This window comes from Bufo bufo, chromosome 4 (assembly GCF_905171765.1).
Source record: "Bufo bufo chromosome 4, aBufBuf1.1, whole genome shotgun sequence".
In the NCBI taxonomy this organism is placed as follows: domain Eukaryota; kingdom Metazoa; phylum Chordata; class Amphibia; order Anura; family Bufonidae; genus Bufo; species Bufo bufo.
In genome coordinates this window covers 224,561,035-224,583,327 of record NC_053392.1, presented here as the reverse complement: position 1 = coordinate 224,583,327, position 22,293 = coordinate 224,561,035, and positions in this window count along the sequence as shown.

Below are 22,293 nucleotides of genomic sequence, written 5' to 3'. Positions count from 1 at the left end.
ATTTTTTGTTACCTTGCCTCACAAAAAGTGTAATATTAAGCAACCAAAAATCATATGTACCCTAAAATAGTACCAACAAAACTGCCACCTTATCCAGTAGTTTCCAAAATGGGGTCATTTTTTGGAGTTTCAATGTGACATGGCAGCTTAAAATTATCCCAGTGAAATCTGCCTTCCAAAAAGCATATGGCGTTCCTTTCCTTCTGCGCAATGCCGTGTGCCCGTACAGCAGTTTACGACCACATATGGGGTATTTCTGTAAACTACAGAATCAGGGCAATAAATATTGAGTTTTGTTTGGCTGTTAACCCTTGCTTTGTTACTGGAAAAAAAATTATTAAAATAGAAAATCTGCCAAAAAAGTGAAATTCAGAAATGTCATCTCCATTTTCCATTAATTCTTGTGGAACATCTAAAGGGTTAACAAAGTTTTTTAAATCAGTTTTGAATACCTTGAGGGGTGTAGTTTCTAAAAGGGGGTCATTTTTGGATGGTTTCTATTATGTATGCCTCACAAAGTGACTTCAGACCTGAACTGGTCCTTAGAAAGTGGGTTTTAGAAAATTTCTTAAAAATTTCAAGATTTGCTTCTAAACTTCTAAGTCTTCTAACGTTCCCAAAAAATAAAATGGCATTCACAAAATAATCCAAACATGAAGTAGACATATTGGGAATGTAAAGTAATAAAGATTTTTGGAGGTATTACTATCTATTATAAAAGTAGAGAAATTTAAATTTGGAAATTTGCAAATTTTTCAAAATTTGGGGTAAATGTGGTATTTTTTTATAAATAAAAATGACATTTTTTAACTCAATTTTACCACTGTCATGAAGTACAATATGTGACGAGAAAACAATCTCAGAATGGCCTGGATAAGTAAAAGCGTTTTAAAGTTATTACCACATAAAGTGACACATGTCAGATTTGCTAAAAATGGCCTGGTCCTTAAGGTGAAAAATGGCTGGGTCCTTAAGGGGTTAAAAGAGCTATAACATTCACTGATGCAAAAGTTGTTCTGTGGACAGATTCTCCCACCTGAGCTCTGGATCTCTGCAGCTTCACAAGAATGACCAGGGACTTCTTGGCTGCTTCTCTAATTAGTGCTCTCCTTGCCTGGGCTGTCAGTTGAGGTGGACTGCCATGTCTTGGTAGGTGTGCAGTTGTGCCATACTCCTTCCATTTTCGGATGATGGATTGAAAAGTGCTCCATGAGATGTTCAGAGCTTAGGATATTTTTTTAAAACCTAACCCTGCTTTACACTTTTCCACAACTTTATCCCTGACCTGTCTGGTGTGTTACTTAGTTTTCATAATGCTGTTTGATCACTAATGTTCTCTGCAAACCTCTGAAGCCTTCACAGAACAGCTGTAGTTATACTGAGATTAAATGACACACAGGCAATTGGTCACACTGGATTTTATGTAGGGGTATCAGAGTATAGGAGGCCGAATACAAATGCACCTCACACTTTCCAGATTTTTATTTATAAAAAATTTTAAAAACCAGGTATCATTTTCTTTTCACTTCACATACTTGCTATCCCCAAAAATACATTTAAAGGGAACCTGTCACCTCCAAAAACCATCGCAAGCCGCCAGCAGTACCTGACAGTAGCCAGCAGCATGTTTCCGACGATAATTTTCTTCCTGAAGGCCGAAGCGGCTAAAGGTCAGAAAACGTTCTTTTATCCCCTGCTGGCGTGCTTCTCTAGTCATGCTTGAAGTCAAGGGGGCAGCGGCCTCCTTGCTTCAAGTCAAGATAACCACGTCCCCTTCCCTGCACCTTCGCTGTGACTGACAGCGCTTATGCAGAAAGTTCAGCAAAGCCCGCTAAACTGCCAGCTGTCAGTCACAGCAAAGGGATGGTTTTTGGAGGTGACAGGTTCCCTTTAAGTTTGTGGGTGTAACAAGAAAAATGTGGTAAAGTTCAAGATTTATGAATACATTTTCAAGGCACTGTACATGTAAATGAGATCACCTTTAAGGTGACTTTTATTGTAGGCTGAACAACCCCCATTTTTAAAGTTTCAAATTATAAGAGAGAACTTCACTCCTATTTAATAATCTGGGCATATTGGGCATTTCTACTGCAAAAAAGAGACAGATATCTCCAAATTGAAAACCCTCTGACAACATTTTAAGAAATAGCATAACTGTGACAGCTTTCTATTAAAGGTGAGGGGAATTCTGTTCTTATAAGCCTGAAGGTAACTAGAAAAAAACTACTAGCCAAAAAATAGGCAAATACATTTTTACCCTAGAGCCTCCATTAAAATATTATTACATTTTCTGTCGTAGGAGGTAAATATGAGGTGTTAATGCCCTATTACCTTTCTGGCAAATTAATGGGAAAAAGCATTCCTATGAAAGTTCATTTCCGATAACTGGTCCATATAATCATGCCGCCGATCATTTGTCAGCTGATGGGAATCTTTCATCAGAATGAAAGATGGACTATTATTGGCATCACATCTCCCTGTGTATTAAGGGATGTGCTGCCGATAATCAACAGAACTGAATGGAGGAGGAATGGCTGTGGTAGCAATCGTTCCTCTCCTACATACTTTTCATCAGCTAGTATAATAGGCCAATACAAACGACCGACATTTGATGTGTTTATCCTCGATTGGCGCTTGTCCTGCCCAACATCAGGCAATGTAATAGGACCCTTATCTATTTGACCTGCTGTCAGCTCTGTGATAAGTCTAACTTGGCTTTACTATTAATGAGTTTTATTGGATTTATTTTAATATTCTTCTATTCTTTTAGTTTGAGCCAACTATGTAGAACAGATGTGATGATCACCAGATGATGACCTTATAAGAAGGCCCTTTAAGTACACTCAAGGAAGATGAAATATGGGATTACACACACTCTATAAGATATAGGGACTGTAGATCAAGAATAATTTTTTTATCTGTATTTATTTTCACCTACTTTATACATTTTCATTAATTTTATAATCTAATTATGCTGTAATGTGTAAGGCCTTTTAGGCATTTATTGTTTCATGCTGTTAGGAGGGATTTCCTAATATAATAGATATCTATTGCAATGCATTTAGGCCAGGTTCACATACGCGCTTTGAACTCTGGCAGCTTGTTCCAGGGGAGGAACAGACTGCTGGAGTTCACCATATCTGACATAGCCAGATACCACCATACACTGCTGGATCCCAATTCACTGTAATGGGACCCAGTGTGGATCTGGCCGCTTTCCGGCATATACAGTGCCTTGCAAAAGTATAGGGGGGTGCATGAGCCCTAATAGTCCTCACTGGTACTGTTGACGCAATATTTTAGGTTTTAAAAATGTGGCTCTCGAAAGAAATTTCAATCGTGGTTTTGGCGATATTTGGCTCAGTTGACAAAAAAGTTTGCCCACCACTGCTCTGTGTGAACCCAGCCTTATACAGTAGCATATATATCAAATATATAGAATCACAGTTATTTATCTCTGTTTTATCATGTCTGTTTGACATGGGGGGCTTTGGGGAACACCTTGTACTATACCATTAGTTATTCACTACCACACAATTGTACAGTACTGTGCAAAAGAATTAACCAGGTGTGGGAAAAATGCTGCAAAGTAAGAATACTTTCAAAAATAGAAGTGTTAAAGGGGCAAGTGGCATTTATCATGTACAGAAAATTAATACAAGGCAAATACTAATGTATTGTGATTATCCATATTGCCCCCTTTGCTGACTAGACTAAATTTTCCATCACATTGTACAAGTCTCGTTTCCATGGTTATGATCACCCTGCAATCCAGAATCGGCGGCCATGCTTGCACACTATAGGAAAAAGTACTGGCTTCTCTGGTGGCCGGGACAATAGGAGCGCACACAGACAGGCACTTTGTCCTACAGTGTGCAAGCACAGCCACCTCAGCTGGATTGCAGGGTGGTCGTAACTAGGGATGAGCGAATCGACTTCGGATGAAACATCGAGACTTCGCGAAGCAATAACTTAATACCAAAAAAAACTTTCCACTGCATTTCATTGCTGTCATTAAAGAACCTGCTGAGATCATTTCAGTAATCGTCTTGTTAACTCAGGTGAGAATGTTGACAAGCACAAGGCTGGAGATCATTATGTCAGGCTGATTGGGTTAAAATGGCAGACTTGACATGTTAAAAGGAGGGTGATGCTTGAAATCATTGTTCTTCCATTGTTAACCATGGTGACCTGCAAAGAAACGCGTGCAGCCATCATTGCGTTGCATAAAAATGGCTTCACAGGCAAGGATATTGTGGCTACTAAGATTGCACCTCAATCAACAATTTATAGGATCATCAAGAACTTCAAGGAAAGAGGTTCAATTCTTGTTAAGAAGGCTTCAGGCGTCCAAGAAAGTCCAGCAAGCGCCAGGATCGTCTCCTAAAGAGGATTCAGCTGCGGGATCGGAGTGCCACCAGTGCAGAGCTTGCTCAGGAAAGGCAGCAGGCAGGTGTGAGCGCATCTGCACGCACAGTGAGGCGAAGACTTTTGGAAGATGGCCTGGTGTCAAGAAGGGCAGCAAAGAAGCCACATCTCATCAGGGACAGATTGATCTTCTGCAGAAAGTATGGTGAATGGAGTGCTGAGGACTGGGGCAAAGTCATCTTCTCCGATGAAGTCTCTTTCCGATTGTTTGGGGCATCTGGAAAAAGGCTTGTCCAGAGAAGAAAAGGTGAGCGCTACCATCAGTCCTGTGTCATGCCAACAGTAAAGCACCCTGACACCATTCATGTGTGGGGTTGCTTCTCATCCAAGGGAGCGGGCTCACTCACAATTTTGCCCAAAAACACAGCCATGAATAAAGAATGGTACCAAAACACCCTCCAACAGCAACTTCTTCCAACAATCCAACAACAGTTTGGTGAAGAACAATGCATTTTCCAGCACGATGGAGCACCGTGCCATAAGGCAAAAGTGATAACTAAGTGGCTCGGGGACCAAAACGTTGACATTTTGGGTCCATGGCCTGGAAACTCCCCAGATCTTAATCCCATTGAGTACTTGTGGTCAATCCTCAAGAGGCGGTGGACAAACAAAACCCCACTAATTCTGACAAACTCCAAGAAGTGATTATGAATAGGGATGAGCGAACCCGAACTGTATAGTTCGGGTTCGTACCGAATTTTGGGGTGTCCGTGACACGGACCCGAACATTTTCGTAAAAGTCCGGGTTCGGGTTCGGTGTTCGGCGCTTTCTTGGCGCTTTTTGAAAGGCTGCAAAGCAGCCAATCAACAAGCGTCATACTACTTGGCCCAAGAGGCCATCACAGCCATGCCTACTATTGGCATGGCTGTGATTGGCCAGTGCACCATGTGACCCAGCCTCTATTTAAGCTGGAGTCACGTAGCGCCGCACGTCACTCTGCTATGATCAGTATAGGGAGAGGTTGCAGCTGCGACGTTAGGGCGAGATTAGGCAGATTAACTCCTCCAAAAGACTTCATTCTGTGATCGATCTGCAGCTGTGGATCATTGAAGTGCTATTATTGACTTGCTCACTTTTTTGAGGCTGCCCAGAGCATTTTTAGATCACTTTTTTTCTGGGGTGATCGGCGGCCATTTTGTGACTTGTGGTGCGCCAGCACGAGCTATCACCAAGTGTATTTAACCATCGATAGTGTGGTTATTTTGTGCTATATCCTACATCAGCTGCAGGCTGAGCATGTGTCACCGAAGTGCATTTAACCATCAACAGTCTGGTTATTTTTTGCCATATACTACATTAGCTGCAGGCTGAGCCTGTGTCAAAGAAGTGCATTTAACCATCAACAGTCTGGTTATTTTTTGGCCGTATACTACATCTGGTGCAGGCTGAGCCTGTGTCACCCAAGTGCATTTAACCATCAACAGTGTGGTTATTTTTTGGCCATATATTACATCAGGGGCAAGTTGAGCCTGTCACCCAGCGCCTAAAAAATAGACCTGACATTTCTATTCAACCAAATCTGCACAGTTTTAGCTGGTCAAGTTATTTGTAGTGACCGTAAAAGCAGACTTTTTGTTCTGGGTTGAAAAAAAGCATTCCCAAATTTGCCATTCTGAAAATAACTAGTTTGTGGTATTTGAGGCCTACTTGAAATCTATCCCAAAAAGTAAATCTTACATTGAAGGTATTGATAGTGTCATTCAGAAAAACCTAAGACACACGCTAGCGTGCTGATAGAAGTGTCATTCTGTGATTAAACCTATAACTGTCACACAGCGCAAAAAAAAAAACAGGTCTCACATCTCTATTCAACCAAATCTGCACAGTTTTAGCTGGTAAAGTTATTTGTAGTGACCGTAAAAGCAGACTTTTTGTTCTGGGTTGAAAAAGCATTCCCAAATTTGCCATTCTCAAAATAACTAGTTTGTGGTATTTGAGGCCTACTTGAAATCTATCCCAAAAAGAAAATCTTACATTGAAGGTATTGATAGTGTCATTCAGAAAAACCTAAGACACACGCTAGCGTGCTGATAGAAGTGTCATTCTGTGATTAAACCTATAACTGTCACACAGCGCAAAAAAAAAACAGGTCTTACATCTCTATTCAACCAAATCTGCACAGTTTTAGCTGGTCAAGTTATTTGTAGTGACCGTAAAAGCAGACTTTTTGTTCTGGGTTGAAAAAGCATTCCCAAATTTGCCATTCTCAAAATAACTAGTTTGTGGTATTTGAGGCCTACTTGAAATCTATCCCAAAAAGAAAATCTTACATTTAAGGTATTGATAGTGTCATTCAGAAAAACCTAAGACACACGCTAGCGTGCTGATAGAAGTGTCATTCTGTGATTAAACCTATAACTGTCACACAGCGCAAAAAAAAACAGGTCTCACATCTCTATTCAACCAAATCTGCACAGTTTTAGCTGGTCAAGTTATTTGTAGTGACCGTAAAAGCAGACTTTTTGTTCTGGGTTGAAAAAGCATTCCCAAATTTGCCATTCTCAAAATAACTAGTTTGTGGTATTTGAGGCCTACTTGAAATCTATCCCAAAAAGAAAATCTTACATTGAAGGTATTGATAGTGTCATTCAGAAAAACCTAAGACACACGCTAGCGTGCTGATAGAAGTGTCATTCTGTGATTAAACCTATAACTGTCACACAGCGCAAAAAAAACAGGTCTCACATCTCTATTCAACCAAATCTGCACAGTTTTAGCTGGTCAAGTTATTTGTAGTGACCGTAAAAGCAGACTTTTTGTTCTGGGTTGAAAAAGCATTCCCAAATTTGCCATTCTCAAAATAACTAGTTTGTGGTATTTGAGGCCTACTTGAAATCTATCCCAAAAAGAAAATCTTACATTGAAGGTATTGATAGTGTCATTCAGAAAAACCTAAGACACACGCTAGCGTGCTGATAGAAGTGTCATTCTGTGATTAAACCTATAACTGTCACACAGCGCAAAAAAAAACAGGTCTCACATCTCTATTCAACCAAATCTGCACAGTTTTAGCTGGTCAAGTTATTTGTAGTGACCCTAAAAGCAGACTTTTTGTTCTGGGTTGAAAAAGCATTCCCAAATTTGCCATTCTGAAAATAACTAGTTTGTGGTATTTGAGGCCTACTTGAAATCTATCCCAAAAAGAAAATCTTACATTGAAGGTATTGATAGTGTCATTCAGAAAAACCTAAGACACACGCTTGCGTGCTGATAGAAGTGTCATTCTGTGATTAAACCTATAACTGTCACACAGCGCAAAAAAAAACAGGTCTCACATCTCTATTCAACCAAATCTGCACAGTTTTAGCTGGTCAAGTTATTTGTAGTGACCGTAAAAGCAGACTTTTTGTTCTGGGTTGAAAAAGCATTCCCAAATTTGCCATTCTCAAAATAACTAGTTTGTGGTATTTGAGGCCTACTTGAAATCTATCCCAAAAAAAAACACTTACATTGAAGGTATTGATAGTGTCATTCAGAAAAACCTAAGACACACGCTAGCGTGCTGATAGAAGTGTCATTCTGTGATTAAACCTATAACTGTCACGCAGCGCAAAAAAAAACAGGTCTCACATCTCTATTCAACCAAATCTGCACAGTTTTAGCTGGTCAAGTTATTTGTAGTGACCGTAAAAGCAGACTTTTTGTTCTGGGTTGAAAAAGCATTCCCAAATTTGCCATTCTCAAAATAACTAGTTTGTGGTATTTGAGGCCTACTTGAAATCTATCCCAAAAAGAAAATCTTACATTGAAGGTATTGATAGTGTCATTCAGAAAAACCTAAGACACACGCTAGCGTGCTGATAGAAGTGTCATTCTGTGATTAAACCTATAACTGTCACACAGCGCAAAAAAAAACAGGTCTCACATCTCTATTCAACCAAATCTGCACAGTTTTAGCTGGTCAAGTTATTTGTAGTGACCCTAAAAGCAGACTTTTTGTTCTGGGTTGAAAAAGCATTCCCAAATTTGCCATTCTGAAAATAACTAGTTTGTGGTATTTGAGGCCTACTTGAAATCTATCCCAAAAAGAAAATCTTACATTGAAGGTATTGATAGTGTCATTCAGAAAAACCTAAGACACACGCTTGCGTGCTGATAGAAGTGTCATTCTGTGATTAAACCTATAACTGTCACACAGCGCAAAAAAAAACAGGTCTCACATCTCTATTCAACCAAATCTGCACAGTTTTAGCTGGTCAAGTTATTTGTAGTGACCGTAAAAGCAGACTTTTTGTTCTGGGTTGAAAAAGCATTCCCAAATTTGCCATTCTCAAAATAACTAGTTTGTGGTATTTGAGGCCTACTTGAAATCTATCCCAAAAAAAAACACTTACATTGAAGGTATTGATAGTGTCATTCAGAAAAACCTAAGACACACGCTAGCGTGCTGATAGAAGTGTCATTCTGTGATTAAACCTATAACTGTCACGCAGCGCAAAAAAAAACAGGTCTCACATCTCTATTCAACCAAATCTGCACAGTTTTAGCTGGTCAAGTTATTTGTAGTGACCGTAAAAGCAGACTTTTTGTTCTGGGTTGAAAAAGCATTCCCAAATTTGCCATTCTCAAAATAACTAGTTTGTGGTATTTGAGGCCTACTTGAAATCTATCCCAAAAAGAAAATCTTACATTGAAGGTATTGATAGTGTCATTCAGAAAAACCTAAGACACACGCTAGCGTGCTGATAGAAGTGTCATTCTGTGATTAAACCTATAACTGTCACACAGCGCAAAAAAAAACAGGTCTCACATCTCTATTCAACCAAATCTGCACAGTTTTAGCTGGTCAAGTTATTTGTAGTGACCGTAAAAGCAGACTTTTTGTTCTGGGTTGAAAAAGCATTCCCAAATTTGCCATTCTCAAAATAACTAGTTTGTGGTATTTGAGGCCTACTTGAAATCTATCCCAAAAAGAAAATCTTACATTGAAGGTATTGATAGTGTCATTCAGAAAAACCTAAGACACACGCTAGCGTGCTGATAGAAGTGTCATTCTGTGATTAAACCTATAACTGTCACACAGCGCAAAAAAAAACTGGTCTCACATCTCTATTCAACCAAATCTGCACAGTTTTAGCTGGTCAAGTTATTTGTAGTGACCGTAAAAGCAGACTTTTTGTTCTGGGTTGAAAAAGCATTCCCAAATTTGCCATTCTGAAAATAACTAGTTTGTGGTATTTGAGGCCTACTTGAAATCTATCCCAAAAAGAAACACTTACATTGAAGGTATTGATAGTGTCATTCAGAAAAACCTAAGACACACGCTAGCGTGCTGATAGAAGTGTCATTCTGTGATTAAACCTATAACTGTCACACAGCGCAAAAAAAAAAACAGGTCTCACATCTCTATTCAACCAAATCTGCACAGTTTTAGCTGGTCAAGTTATTTGTAGTGACCGTAAAAGCAGACTTTTTGTTCTGGGTTGAAAAAGCATTCCCAAATTTGCCATTCTCAAAATAACTAGTTTGTGGTATTTGAGGCCTACTTGAAATCTATCCCAAAAAGAAAATCTTACATTGAAGGTATTGATAGTGTCATTCAGAAAAACCTAAGACACACGCTAGCGTGCTGATAGAAGTGTCATTCTGTGATTAAACCTATAACTGTCACACAGCGCAAAAAAAAACAGGTCTCACATCTCTATTCAACCAAATCTGCACAGTTTTAGCTGGTCAAGTTATTTGTAGTGACCGTAAAAGCAGACTTTTTGTTCTGGGTTGAAAAAGCATTCCCAAATTTGCCATTCTCAAAATAACTAGTTTGTGGTATTTGAGGCCTACTTGAAATCTATCCCAAAAAGAAAATCTTACATTGAAGGTATTGATAGTGTCATTCAGAAAAACCTAAGACACACGCTAGCGTGCTGATAGAAGTGTCATTCTGTGATTAAACCTATAACTGTCACACAGCGCAAAAAAAAAACAGGTCTCACATCTCTATTCAACCAAATCTGCACAGTTTTAGCTGGTCAAGTTATTTGTAGTGACCGTAAAAGCAGACTTTTTGTTCTGGGTTGAAAAAGCATTCCCAAATTTGCCATTCTCAAAATAACTAGTTTGTGGTATTTGAGGCCTACTTGAAATCTATCCCAAAAAGAAAATCTTACATTGAAGGTATTGATAGTGTCATTCAGAAAAACCTAAGACACATGCTAGCGTGCTGATAGAAGTGTCATTCTGTGATTAAACCTATAACTGTCACACAGCGCAAAAAAAAACTGGTCTCACATCTCTATTCAACCAAATCTGCACAGTTTTAGCTGGTCAAGTTATTTGTAGTGACCGTAAAAGCAGACTTTTTGTTCTGGGTTGAAAAAGCATTCCCAAATTTGCCATTCTCAAAATAACTAGTTTGTGGTATTTGAGGCCTACTTGAAATCTATCCCAAAAAGAAAAACTTACATTGAAGGTATTGATAGTGTCATTCAGAAAAACCTAAGACACACGCTAGCGTGCTGATAGAAGTGTCATTCTGTGATTAAACCTATAACTGTCACACAGCGCAAAAAAAAACAGGTCTCACATCTCTATTCAACCAAATCTGCACAGTTTTAGCTGGTCAAGTTATTTGTAGTGACCGTAAAAGCAGACTTTTTGTTCTGGGTTGAAAAAGCATTCCCAAATTTGCCATTCTCAAAATAACTAGTTTGTGGTATTTGAGGCCTACTTGAAATCTATCCCAAAAAGAAAATCTTACATTGAAGGTATTGATAGTGTCATTCAGAAAAACCTAAGACGCACGCTAGCGTGCTGATAGAAGTGTCATTCTGTGATTAAACCTATAACTGTCACACAGCGCAAAAAAAAACAGGTCTCACATCTCTATTCAACCAAATCTGCACAGTTTTAGCTGGTCAAGTTATTTGTAGTGACCGTAAAAGCAGACTTTTTGTTCTGGGTTGAAAAAGCATTCCCAAATTTGCCATTCTGAAAATAACTAGTTTGTGGTATTTGAGGCCTACTTGAAATCTATCCCAAAAAGAAAATCTTACATTGAAGGTATTGATAGTGTCATTCAGAAAAACCTAAGACGCACGCTAGCGTGCTGATAGAAGTGTCATTCTGTGATTAAACCTATAACTGTCACACAGCGCAAAAAAAAACAGGTCTCACATCTCTATTCAACCAAATCTGCACAGTTTTAGCTGGTCAAGTTATTTGTAGTGACCGTAAAAGCAGACTTTTTGTTCTGGGTTGAAAAAGCATTCCCAAATTTGCCATTCTCAAAATTGTGGTGAACGGGAACAATGAGGAAAACATCTAATAAGGGACGCGGACGCGGACGTGGACATGGTCGTGGTGGTGTTAGTGGACCCTCTGGTGCTGGGAGAGGACGTGGCCGTTCTGCCACAGCCACACGTCCTAGTGAACCAACTACCTCAGGTCCCAGTAGCCAGCAGAATTTACAGCGATATTTGGTGGGGCCCAATGCCGTTCTAAGGATGGTAAGGCCTGAGCAGGTACAGGCATTAGTCAATTGGGTGGCCGACAGTGGATCCAGCACGTTCACATTATCTCCCACCCAGTCTTCTGCAGAAAGCGCACAGATGGCGCATGAAAACCAAGCCCATCGGTCTGTCACATCACCCCCATGCATATCAGGGAAACTGTCTGAGCCTCAAGTTATGCAGCAGTCTCTTATGCTGTTTGAAGACTCTGCTGCCAGGGTTTCCCAAGGGCATCCACCTAGCCCTTCCCCAGGGGTGGAAGAGATAGAATGCACTAACGCACAACCACTTATTTTTCCTGATGATGAGGACATGGGAATACCACCTCAGCACGTCTCTGATGATGACGAAACACAGGTGCCAACTGCTGCGTCTTTCTGCAGTGTGCAGACTGAACAGGAGGTCAGGGATCAAGACTGGGTGGAAGACGATGCAGGGGACGATGAGGTCCTAGACCCCACATGGAATGAAGGTCGTGCCACTGACTTTCACAGTTCGGAGGAAGAGGCAGTGGTGAGACCGAGCCAACAGCGTAGCAAAAGAGGGAGCAGTGGGAAAAATCAGAACACCCGCCGCCAAGAGACTCCGCCTGCTACTGACCGCCGCCATCTGGGACCGAGCACCCCAAAGGCAGCTTCAAGGAGTTCCCTGGCATGGCACTTCTTCAAACAATGTGCTGACGACAAGACCCGAGTGGTTTGCACGCTGTGCCATCAGAGCCTGAAGCGAGGCATTAACGTTCTGAACCTTAGCACAACCTGCATGACCAGGCACCTGCATGCAAAGCATGAACTGCAGTGGAGTAAACACCTTAAAAACAAGGAAGTCACTCAGGCTCCCCCTGCTACATCTTCTGCTGCTGCCGCCTCGGCCTCTTCTGCTGCTGCTGCCGCCGCCTCGGCCTCTTCCTCCGCCTCTGGAGGAACGTTGGCACCTGCCGCCCAGCAAACATGGGATGTACCACCAACACCACCACCTGCGTCACCAAGCATCTCAACCATGTCACACGGCAGCGTTCAGCTCTCCATCTCACAAACATTTGAGAGAAAGCGTAAATTCTCACCTAGCCACCCTCGATCCCTGGCCCTGAATGCCAGCATTTCTAAACTACTGGCCTATGAAATGCTGTCATTTAGGCTGGTGGACACACACAGCTTCAAACAGCTCATGTCACTTGCTGTCCCACAGTATGTTGTTCCCAGCCGCCACTACTTCTCTAAGAGAGCCGTGCCTTCCCTGCACAAACAAGTGTCCGATAAAATCAAGTGTGCACTGCGCAACGCCATCTGTGGCAAGGTCCACCTAACCACAGATACGTGGACCAGTAAGCACGGCCAGGGACGCTATATCTCCCTAACTGCACACTGGGTAAATGTAGTGGCGGCTGGGCCCCAGGCGGAGAGCTATTTGGCGCACGTCCTTCCGCCGCCAAGGATCGCAGGGCAACATTCTTTGCCTCCTGTCTCCTCCTCCTCCTACTCAGCTTCCTCCTCCTCTTCTTCCACCTGCTCATCCAGTCAGCCACACACCTTCACCACCAACTTCAGCACAGCACGGGGTAAACGTCAGCAGGCCATTCTGAAACTCATATGTTTGGGGGACAGGCCCCACACCGCACAGGAGTTGTGGCGGGGTATAGAACAACAGACCGACGAGTGGTTGCTGCCGGTGAGCCTCAAGCCCGGCCTGGTGGTGTGCGATAATGGGCGAAATCTCGTTGCAGCTCTGGGACTAGCCGGTTTGACGCACATCCCTTGCCTGGCGCATGTGCTGAATTTGGTGGTGCAGAAGTTCATTCGCAACTACCCCGACATGTCAGAGCTGCTGCATAAAGTGCGGGCCGTCTGTTCGCGCTTCCGGGGTTCACACCCTGCCACTGCTCGCCTGTCTGCGCTACAGCGTAACTTCGGCCTTCCCGCTCACCGCCTCATATGCGACGTGCCCACCAGGTGGAACTCCACCTTGCATATGCTGGACAGACTGTTCGAGCAGCAGCAGGCCATAGTGGAGTTTCAGCTGCAGCACGCACGGGTCAGTCGCACTGCGGATCAGACCCACTTCACCACCAATGACTGGGCCTCCATGCGAGACCTGTGTGCCCTGTTGCGCTGTTTCGAGTACTCCACCAACATGGCCAGTGGCGATGACGCCGTTATCAGCGTTACAATACCACTTCTATGTCTCCTTGAGAAAACACTTAGGGCGATGATGGAAGAGGAGGTGGACCAGGAGGAAGAGGAGGAAGAGGGGTCATTTTTAGCACTTTCAGGCCAGTCTCTTCAAAGTGACTCAGAGGGAGGTTTTTTGCAACACCAGAGGCCAGGTACAAATGTGGCCAGACAGGGCCCACTACTGGAGGACGAGGAGGACGAGGATGAGGAGGAGGTGGAGGAGGATGAGGATGAAGCATGTTCACAGCGGGGTGGCACCCAAAGCAGCTCGGGCCCATCACTGGTGCGTGGCTGGGGGGAAACACAGGACGATGACGATACGCCTCCCACAGAGGACAGCTTGTCCTTACCTCTGGGCAGCCTGGCACACATGAGCGACTACATGCTGCAGTGCCTGCGCAACGACAGCAGAGTTGCCCACATTTTAACGTGTGCAGACTACTGGGTTGCCACCCTGCTGGATCCCCGGTACAAAGACAATGTGCCCACCTTACTTCCTACACTGGAGCGTGATAGGAAGATGCGCGAGTACAAGCGCACGTTGGTAGACGCGCTACTGAGAGCATTCCCAAATGTCACAGGGGAACCAGTGGAAGCCCAAGGCGAAGGCAGAGGAGGAGCAAGAGGTCGCCAACGCAGCTGTGTCACGCCCAGCTCCTCTGAGGGCAGGGTTAGCATGGCAGAGATGTGGAAAAGTTTTGTCAACACGCCACAGCTAAGTGCACCACCACCTGATACGGAACGTGTTAGCAGGAGGCAACATTTCACTAACATGGTGGAACAGTACCTGTGCACACCCCTCCACGTACTGACTGATGGTTCGGCCCCATTCAACTTCTGGGTCTCCAAATTGTCCACGTGGCCAGAGCTAGCCTTTTATGCCTTGGAGGTGCTGGCCTGCCCGGCGGCCAGCGTTTTGTCTGAACGTGTATTCAGCACGGCAGGGGGCGTCATTACAGACAAACACAGCCGCCTGTCTACAGCCAATGTGGACAAGCTGACGTTCATAAAAATGAACCAGGCATGGATCCCACAGGACCTGTCCATCCCTTGTGCAGATTAGATATTAACTACCTCCCCTTAACAATATATTATTCTACTCCAGGGCACTTCCTCATTCAATACTATTTTTAATTTTATTTTACCATTATATTGCGGGGCAACCCAAAGTTGAATGAACCTCTCCTCTGTCTGGGTGCCGGGGCCTAAATGTGTGACAGTGGCCTGTTCCAGTGGTGGGTGACGTAATGCCTGATTCTCTGCTATGACATGAATACAGATTCTGCGCTGACATAAGGCCAGATTCTCTGTTACGGGACCGCTCTCCTCTGCCTGGGTGCCTGGGCCTAAATGTGTGACAGTGGCCTGTTCCAGTGGTGGCTGACGTGAAGCCTGATTCTCTGCTATGACATGAAGACAGATTCTGCGCTGACATAAGGCCAGATTCTCTGTTACGGGACCGCTCTCCTCTGTCTGGGTGCCTGGGGCCTAAATGTGTGACAGTGGCCTGTTCCAGTGGTGGGTGACGTGAAGCCTGATTCTCTGCTATGACATGAATACAGATTCTGCGCTGACATAAGGCCATATTCTCTGTTACGGGACCGCTCTCCTCTGCCTGGGTGCCTGGGCCTAAATGTGTGACAGTGGCCTGTTCCAGTGGTGGCTGACGTGAAGCCTGATTCTCTGCTATGACATGAAGACAGATTCTGCGCTGACATAAGGCCAGATTCTCTGTTACGGGACCGCTCTCCTCTGTCTGGGTGCCGGGGCCTAAATGTGTGACAGTGGCCTGTTCCAGTGGTGGGTGACGTGAAGCCTGATTCTCTGCTATGACATGAAGACAGATTCTGCGCTGACATAAGGCCAGATTCTCTGTTACGGGACCGCTCTCCTCTGTCTGGGTGCCGGGGCCTAAATGTGTGACAGTGGCCTGTTCCAGTGGTGAGTGACGTGAAGCCTGATTCTCTGCTATGACATGAATACAGATTCTGCGCTGACATAAGGCCAGATTCTCTGTTACGGGACCTCTCTCCTCTGCCTGGGTGCCTGGGCCTAAATGTGTGACAGTGGCCTGTTCCAGTGGTGGCTGACGTGAAGCCTGATTCTCTGCTATGACATGAAGACAGATTCTGCGCTGACATAAGGCCAGATTCTCTGTTACGGGACCGCTCTCCTCTGTCTGGGTGCCGGGGCCTAAATGTGTGACAGTGGCCTGTTCCAGTGGTGGCTGACGTGAAGCCTGATTCTCTGCTATGACATGAAGACAGATTCTGCGCTGACATAAGGCCAGATTCTCTGTTACGGGACCTCTCTCCTCTGCCTGGGTGCCTGGGCCTAAATGTGTGACAGTGGCCTGTTCCAGTGGTGGCTGACGTGAAGCCTGATTCTCTGCTATGACATGAAGACAGATTCTGCGCTGACATAAGGCCAGATTCTCTGTTACGGGACCGCTCTCCTCTGTCTGGGTGCCTGGGGCCTAAATGTGTGACAGTGGCCTGTTCCAGTGGTGGGTGACGTGAAGCCTGATTCTCTGCTATGACATGAATACAGATTCTGCGCTGACATAAGGCCATATTCTCTGTTACGGGACCGCTCTCCTCTGCCTGGGTGCCTGGGCCTAAATGTGTGACAGTGGCCTGTTCCAGTGGTGGCTGACGTGAAGCCTGATTCTCTGCTATGACATGAAGACAGATTCTGCGCTGACATAAGGCCAGATTCTCTGTTACGGGACCGCTCTCCTCTGTCTGGGTGCCGGGGCCTAAATGTGTGACAGTGGCCTGTTCCAGTGGTGGGTGACGTGAAGCCTGATTCTCTGCTATGACATGAAGACAGATTCTGCGCTGACATAAGGCCAGATTCTCTGTTACGGGACCGCTCTCCTCTGTCTGGGTGCCGGGGCCTAAATGTGTGACAGTGGCCTGTTCCAGTGGTGAGTGACGTGAAGCCTGATTCTCTGCTATGACATGAATACAGATTCTGCGCTGACATAAGGCCAGATTCTCTGTTACGGGACCTCTCTCCTCTGCCTGGGTGCCTGGGCCTAAATGTGTGACAGTGGCCTGTTCCAGTGGTGGCTGACGTGAAGCCTGATTCTCTGCTATGACATGAAGACAGATTCTGCGCTGACATAAGGCCAGATTCTCTGTTACGGGACCGCTCTCCTCTGTCTGGGTGCCGGGGCCTAAATGTGTGACAGTGGCCTGTTCCAGTGGTGGGTGACGTGAAGCCTGATTCTCTGCTATGACATGAATACAGATTCTGCGCTGACATAAGGCCAGATTCTCTGTTACGGGACCTCTCTCCTATGCCTGGGTGCCTGGGCCTAAATGTGTGACAGTGGCCTGTTCCAGTGGTGGCTGACGTGAAGCCTGATTCTCTGCTATGACATGAAGACAGATTCTGCGCTGACATAAGGCCAGATTCTCTGTTACGGGACCTCTCTCCTCTGTCTAGGTGCCGGGGCCTAAATGTGTGACAGTGGCCTGTTCCAGTGGTGGGTGACGTGAAGCCTGATTCTCTGCTATGACATGAAGACAGATTCTGCGCTGACATAAGGCCAGATTCTCTGTTACGGGACCTCTCTCCTCTGTCTGGGTGCCGGGGCCTAAATGTGTGACAGTGGCCTGTTCCAGTGGTGGGTGACGTGAAGCCTGATTCTCTGCTATGACATGAAGACTGATTCTGTGCTGACATGAAGCCAGATTCTCTGCTATGGCATGAAGAGACTGATTCTCTGCTGACATGAAGCCAGATTCTTTGCTATGGCATGAAGAGACTGATTCTCTGCTGACGTGAAGCCAGATTCTCTGCTATGGGACCTCTGTCCAATTGATATTGGTTAATTTTTATTTTTTTTATTTTTATTTTAATTCATTTCCCTATCCACATTTGTTTGCAGGGGATTTACCTACATGTTGCTGCCTTTTGCAGCCCTCTAGCTCTTTCCTGGGCTGTTTTACAGCCTTTTTAGTGCCGAAAAGTTCGGGTCCCCATTGACTTCAATGGGGTTCGGGTTCGGGACGAAGTTCGGGTCGGGTTCGGATCCCGAACCCGAACATTTCCGGGAAGTTCGGCCGAACTTTTCGAACCCGAACATCCAGGTGTTCGCTCAACTCTAATTATGAAAGAATGGGTTGCTATCAGTCAGGAATTGGCCCAGAAGTTGATTGAGAGCATGCCCAGTCGAATTGCAGAGGTCCTGAAAAAGAAGGGCCAACACTGCAAATACTGACTCTTTGCATAAATGTCATGTAATTGTCGATAAAAGCCTTTGAAACGTATGAAGTGCGTGTAATTATATTTCACTACATCACAGAAACAACTGAAACAAAGATCTAAAAGCAGTTTAGCAGCAAACTTTGTGAAAACTAATATTTGTGTCATTCTCAAAACTTTTGGCCACGACTGTAGATTGTATTATTTACCCTTATAACATGGTTATGAGGGAAAATAATAGCATTCTGAAAACAGAATGCATAGTACAATAGGGCTGAAGGGGTTAAAATAAAAATTTAACTCACTTTAATGCACTTGTTCGCGCGGCCTGCATCTCTTCTGTCTTCATCTGTGAGCAATAGGACCTTTGATGACATCACTGCGTTGATCACATGGTCCATCACATGGTCCTATTGCTCACAGATGAAGACAGAAGAGATGCCGGGTGCGCGAACAAGTGGATTAAGGTGAGTTAAATTTTTATTTTAACCCCTTCAGCCCTATTGTACTATGCATTGTATAGTATTGTACAGCCCTATTTTATCATGCATTCTGTATTCAGAATACTATTATTTTCCCTTATAACCATGTTATAAGGGGAAATAATAATGATCGGGTCCCCATCCCGATCATCACCTAGCAACCGTGCGTGAAAATCGCACCGCATCCGCACTTGCTTGCGGATGCTTGCGATTTTCACGCAACCACATTCATTTCTATGGGGCCTACGTTACGTGAAAAACGCACAAAGAGGAGCATGCTGTGATTTTCATTTTCCCTGTATCAACTTACCGTATTTTTTGCCCTATAACACGCACTGGCCTAAAAGACTCACATAGGTTTTTAAGGAGGAAAATAAGAAAAAAATATTTTTAACCAAAAGGTGTGCTTTTGGTGGGTTTTGAATTAATGGTGGTCTGTGCATGACACTATTATGGGGGATCTGTGGATGACGCACTGTCATGTGGGGGATCTGTGGATGGCACTGTTATGGGGGATCTGTGGATGGCACTGTTATGGGGGATCTGTGGATGGCACTGTTATAGGGGATCTGTGGATGGCGCTGTTATGGGGGATCTGTGGATGGCACTGTTATGGGGGATCTGTGGATGGTACTGCTATGGGGTGGGAGATATGTGGATGGCATTGTTATTGGGTGGGGGGATCTGTGGATGGCATTGTTATGGGTTGAGGGATCTGTGGATGGAACTGTTATGGGGGGGAATCTGTGGATGACACTGCTATATGTCATCCACAGATCCCCCTCATAGCAGTGTACCCCAAAATACACCGGCCCTCTGCTCACCGAATTATTTATAAACATGATTCCTTATCCTGTTATTAAGTTTAACTAACGCTGCGCTCTCCCATGTTCCCCTGTATCCCCACAGCACTTACGAACAAGCTTCCATAGCAGGCAGAGCGGACGGCAGCAGTAACGTCACTCACTGACGTTGCGCGCCTGCTCCGCCTGCTTCATTCATAAAGTGGGCGGAGCAGGCGCTCGACGTCAGTGAGTGACGTTACTGCTGCCGTCCGCTCTGCCTGCTATGGAAGCGTGTTCGTAAGTGCTGTGGGGATACAGGGGAACATGGGAGAGCGCAGCGTTAGTTAAACTTAATAACAGGATAAGGAATCATGTTTTTAAATACTGCGGCGGGGCCCGGTGTAAGAGTACAGTGACTGCATCGGGCCCCGCCCCTAGTTACGGACTCCAGACCCTCCTCTCTCCCGGCTCATACATCGCAGTCTGTGATGCTGCAGCGTCGCAGACTGCGATGTAAAATGGAAGCATTCGCCCCATAAGACGCAGGGGCATTTTCCCCCCACTTTTGTCTTCAATCAGGCAATCAGAATAACTCCCTGGATCAACGACCCCTCTCTAGTAGCTATAGCCTGTAATATTATTACACTCTAGAAATACATCCAGGCCCATTTTGAACTCTTTTAGTGAACTCACCATCACCACCTCCTCAGGCAGAAAGTTCCATAGTCTCACTGCTCTTACCGTAAAGAATCCTCTTCTATGTTTGTGTACAAACCTTCTCTCCTCCAGATGCAGAGGATGTCCCCTTGTCACAATCACAGTCCTGGGGATAAATAGATGATGGGAGAGATCTCTGTACTGCCCCCTGATATATTTATACATAGTAATTAGATCTCCCCTCAGTCATCTTTTTTCTAAAATGAATAACCCTTATTTTGATACTCTTTCAGTAGTCCCCCCATTCCAGTTATTACTTTAGTTGTACTCCTCTGTACGCTCTCCAGCTCTGCTATGTCTGCCTTGTTCACAGGAGCCCAGAACTGTACAAAGTACTCCATGTGTGGTCTGACTAGCGATTTGTAAAGTGGTAGGACTATGTTCTCATTACGATGCAATGATGCAACCCATTATCTTATTGGCCTTGGCAGCAGCTGCCTGACACTGGTTTTTACAGCTTAGTTTGCTGTTCACTAAAATTCCTAGGTCCTTTTCCATGTCAGTGTTACCCAATGTTTTACCATTTAGTATGTACGGGTGACTTGCATTATTCCTTCCCATGTGCATAACCTTACATTTGTCAGTGTTAAACCTCATCTGCCACTTCTCTGCCCAAGCCTCCAATCTATCCAGATCCATCTGTAGTAGTATACTGTCCTCTTCAGTGTAAATTACTTTACACAGTTTAGTGTCATCTGCAAAAATTTATATTTCACTGTGCAAGCCGTCTACAAGATCATTAATAAATATATTGGAGAGAATAGGGCCCAATACTGACCCATGAGGTACTCCACTAGTGACAGTGACACAATCTGAGTATGTACCGTTAATAACCACCCTCTGTTTTCTATCACTGAGCCAGTTACTTACCCACATACAGGCATTTTCTCCCAGTCCAAGCATTCTCATTTTATATACTAACCTTTTTATGCGGTACAGTGTCAAATGCTTTGGAGAAGTCCAGATATACGTCATCCATTGATTCGCCGCTGTCAAGTCTAGAACTTACCTCCCATAGAAACTGATTAAATTAGTTTGACATGACTGATCCCTCATGAAGCCATACTGATATGCCGTTATTTGCTTATTTTCCTTGAGGAACTCCAAGATAGCATCTAGAAAACCTTCAAACAGTTTACCCACAACAGATGTTAAACTTACCGACCTATAGTTTCCGGGCTCTGTTTTTGGACACTTTTTGAATATTGGCACTACAGCCTTTAGTGGCTTATAACTTAGTATCTTATTCAGTGTATTACAGTACAACAAGAAAAATATATACGCACTGCACTGTTGCAGTTATTTCTGGTGAAAGCGTATAGGGGCGTATTTCAGTAAAATAAGAAAAATATATACGCACTGCACTGTTGCAGTTATTTCTGGTGAAAGCGTATAGAGGCGTTTTTCAGTATAAAAAGAAAAATATATTCTAAGTGCATTTCTGCAGTTAATTCTGGTGAAAGCGTATAGGAGTGTATTTCATTAAAATAAGAAAAATATATACGCACTGCAGTGTTGCAGTTATTTCTGTTAAAAGTGTATAGGGGCGTTTTTCATTAAAATAAGAAAAATATATACGCACTGCACTATTTAATTGTTTTCTGGTTAAAGCGGATAGTAGCCTATTTCATTCCAACAAGAAATATATATTCTCAGGTCACTTCTGCAGTTATTTCTGGTGAAAGTGTATAGGGGCGTATTTCAATAAAAAATAAAAATATATACGCACTGCACTGTTGAAGGTATTTCTGGTGAAATCGTATAGAGGCGCGTATTTCAGTAAAATAAGAAAAATATATACGCACTGCACTGTTGCAGTGATTTCTGTTGAAAGTGTATAGGGGCGTATTTCAGTAAAAAAAAATACAAATATATACGCACTGCACTGTTGCAGTTATTTCTGGTGAAAGAGTATAGGGGCGTATTTCAGTAAAATAAGAAAAAATATATACGCACTGCACTAGTTATTTGTTTTCTGGTTGAAGCGTATAGTGGCCTATTTCATTCCAACAAGAAATATATATTCTCAGGTCACTTCTGCAGTTT